This window comes from Petaurus breviceps, unplaced genomic scaffold (assembly GCF_028583685.1).
Source record: "Petaurus breviceps papuanus isolate PSGF00001 unplaced genomic scaffold, PetGlider_PUasm1.0 182, whole genome shotgun sequence".
Classification (NCBI taxonomy): Eukaryota; Metazoa; Chordata; class Mammalia; order Diprotodontia; family Petauridae; genus Petaurus; species Petaurus breviceps.
The window spans coordinates 3,668,184-3,671,971 of NW_027185786.1; the positions used below are offsets into that span (position 1 = coordinate 3,668,184).

Genomic DNA, 3,788 nt, shown 5'->3' on the forward strand with positions numbered 1-3,788 from the left:
ATCATTATTGCCATTTTACAGTTGAGGAAACTGAGGCATTCAGGGGTTAATTGGCCTGGGTCACACAGCTTGGATGTATATGAGGCCAGAATTGAACTTCAGACCCAGTGCTGTATCCACTGAATTACTTAGCTGACTAGCTATACTATGAACCTATTTTTTTTTTTTTTTTTGCTTTTTGGAGGGAAGTTGGGGTTAAGTGACTTGCCCAAAGTTACATGGCTAGTAAGTGTGTCAAGTGTCTGAGGCCAGATTTGAACTCAGTTCCTCCTGACTCCAGGGCCTGTGCTCTATTCAATGTGCCACGAACCTATTTTTTTTTTTTTTTTCTGGAAAACTTTATTTTTATTGTAGGTAGAATGGGGACACAGCAAGTTAGATGATTCCAAGTTTGTTGGCAACATCTAAAGCATCACAGTCTGGAGCAAGGCGGACATAGGCCTTTTTCTCTCCATCAGGCCAGATCAGTGTGTTGACCTTGGCCATGTCGACGTCATACAGCTTCTTTACGGCCTGCTTGATCTGATGCTTGTTGGCCTTGACGTCCACAATGAAGACCAGGGTGTTGTGGTCCTCAATCTTCTTCATAGCAGACTCAGTGGTCAAGGGAAACTTCATGATGGCATAGTGATCGAGCTTGTTTCTTCAAGGGGCACTCTTCCGAGGGTATTTGGGCTGCCTTCGAAGTCTCAGTGTCTTGGGTCGCCGGAAGGTGGGGGATGTTCGGATCTTCTTCTTTTTGTGGCTATGGACACCCTTCAGCACTGCCTTCTTGGCCTTCAAGGCCTTGGACTTGGCCTCTGTCTTGGGGGGGACAACAGCTTCCTTCTTCACCTTCAGCACCATGTTGGGGGAAAGGACAAACCTATTTCTTTGCACGTTGTTTTGCCCACTAGAATTTAGCTCCTTCAGGGCAAGGGCCATTTTTGCCTTTCTTTGTACGCCCTGTGTTTAGCACAGGTCCTGGCACATAGTAAATGCTTTAAAAAGTCTTGTTGAATAATTGAATATATAACTTGCCTTCTCAGGGAGAGTGGGAGAGGAGGGAAGGAAGGATAGAATTTAGAACTAAAAACTTTAGAAAATTCTGAATGTTAATAATTATTTTTACATGTAATTGTGGAAAAAATAAAATGTTATTAAAAAGTTTTTGTTGACTTCCTGACTGACTAGGATGATCATGACAGAAAGCTTAGGAAAAACTGGAATAAATACTGAGCACAACCCCCGTGCCTTGTTGGTCCAGGGAAATCTCCATCAGGTACGATGATATATTGTTTAGTGTGAGTTTTGTCTGGATAGCATCTACTTTGGGCTCTGCACTTTAGGCATATTATCATCAGCTACCAGGAAAGCTGTGTCACAGCAGGCACTAGACAGGGCTCTGAGGGGAGGGAAGGGTATCTTTGGAGGAGAAGCCCACCCTGTCATTTAAAGGGTATTTTGTCTCTACCCACCCTGAGCTCTGTTCAGGGACAGTGTGGGTTAGAAGACAATCAGCTGCCCCTGAGCATTCCACTGCACATTTTAGAAGGAGAACAGATCAGTGTTATTTAATCTGGAAGTTTTGAAAGTGATACTTGAGAGACTTCCTTCTCAGGTGCATCACAACAAAGCAAAGAAAAGCTTACAACCCAAAAGAGGGTTACCACAGCTAAGTGCTCTTGTCCTTGGTTAGTGTCTCTTGAAGGATCTGTGTCTGGTAAAAGGTGGGGCATGAAACCCCTCTGCACGCTGCTTCACTGCTGAAATTTCCCACGCTTCAAAGCCCACCTCAAATTCTCCTTTCTCCTCCATGAACTCTTTCCTAATTTCTTCAATTGGAGGTAATAGTTCCCATTTAAAAACTCTCACAAGATGTTGTTCAGACCTCTCATTTGCTTCTTAGAGTCTATTTTTAAATTGATTGGGGGAGGCAGGCATATATTTTCATTGATGTAGGGAACTTGTAGTAAGAAAATTCTCTTCACCAGTGTGTACTGGCATCTGCTCTGCAATGTTTAGTCTTAGAATTGCCTGGGTTGCTGAGAAATGAAGTGACTTGTCTAGGGTCACACAGCCTGTGTATATCAGAAGCAGGATTTGAACTCAGGCCTGTCTGACTTTGATCATGACTCCCTATGCCACCCATGCTTCCTTTCTTTATCTTTGTATTTTCCCTAATGCTCAGCATAGGGACTCTTAGAGGGTTGATGCTCAATGATGTCTACTGAATGAATGAATGACATAGTTTATTTTACTATGCGGGAACACAGTGTTAATGATTTAATTCCTCCTCTCCCACTTTTATCACCTCTACCCCACAACTGGTTAAAATAACAAAATGGTCTGAGATCTACTGTAGGATCCTATGAGTATTCAGAGGTTATCATAATAGGAACAGAAAGTTTAAAGAGGCTTGGAACTGAGACATGAAATCTTTCATCTCTAGGTCAATGGTTTGAGTCTAGCTAAAGCAGTGAGGCCTGAAACCTGTTAGCATCTCACAGTGAAGGCTAAGTGTGATGGCTGTTGAAATGTAGTAGAGATCTCAGTTCAATCCCTAGGGCATCTATAATATATTATTATTATTTTTGATTTTCTATAGTACTTTATATCTGTACTTTGGTGCCATCTGTCAAAAAAAAAATTCTGTGGGTGAAATCTGGACTGTCATCCCCATTGGACTGATAGGGAGGCTGAGGTACAGGAAAGTGAAACATTTTGTTTAGTGGTACAAGTCAGATATAGAGCCAGGGCAAGAACCTCGATCTCTTAAGTCCTAGTCTTTTTCTCAGGCATCATATCATGCCACCAAATGACAGTTGATGCTCATTATAACTTTTGCCACTAAGGAGCAAACAATGAAGGGCAGGGAAGGTTGAATTTTTCAGTTGCAAGAAAATTGAGAAAGTCTGTCTGGGTCTAGGCAATTCGTGCAGACTAGACACGTCTTTCCCTGTCCATCATCAACAAGTGTTTATTAAGGATTTACTGTGTGCCAGACCCTGAGCTAAGTGTTGGAGGTACAAAAAAAAGGGGGAAAAGCCACTGTCTCTTCTCTCAAGAAGCTCACATTATAATGGAGGGAGGACAATATGCAAATATCCAAGTATAAATACAATTTGTACAGTTTTAAAGTGGGGAGGGGTAAGTTCAGAGGGAAGGATCTGGGAGTGGAAAGAAAGGCTTCCTGAAGAAGTTGGGATTTGAGATGAGTCTTGCAGTAAGCCAAGGAAGAAAGTCAGGATGCAAAGCAGAGGAGAGTGAGTATTACAGGCATGGGGGACAGCCAGAGTAGATTCCTGGAGCTAAGAGACCAGCATTGCTGGATCAAAACTGGTCAGATTTTGGTTCCTACCTCATGATACGTCTGATGGAATTCCCTCATAAGCCAGTAAAGTCACTTTGAAGGCCCTCGGGACTGTTTCTACATTCAGAAAAGAAAATTCAGATACAAATAAAGAATGACCGTTAGTCTTGGTCTGTCTTTTCAGAACTGGAGGTGGGTACAAAATAGCATTTTGCTACTGATAAAGAAAAATTGTATAAATGGAGGAAGCTGAACTTAACTGTGAGCAGTAAAAGTGGAGAATAGTCAGTAATGTTTACTCCACTCACAGTGATGAGGCTGTGGCAGTAATAATGTCTCTCTAGCTTAGTGACTTTCCATGTTCATATTACTAGATTGTACCGAGAATACACACACATAGATACATTTGTGTGTACACACATATGAAAAGAGAGAGGGAGAGAGAGAGAGAGAGAGAGAGAGAGAGAGAGAGAGAGAGAATGCTCAGTAACACTTT

General features: G+C 42.1%; 1 pseudogene; it reads right to left on the reverse strand.

The window, feature by feature from the left end:
• Positions 1-313: 313 nt before the first annotated feature.
• Positions 314-853, reverse strand: LOC138160735 (large ribosomal subunit protein uL23-like; annotated as a pseudogene).
• Between the last annotated feature and the right edge of the window lie 2,935 nt (positions 854-3,788).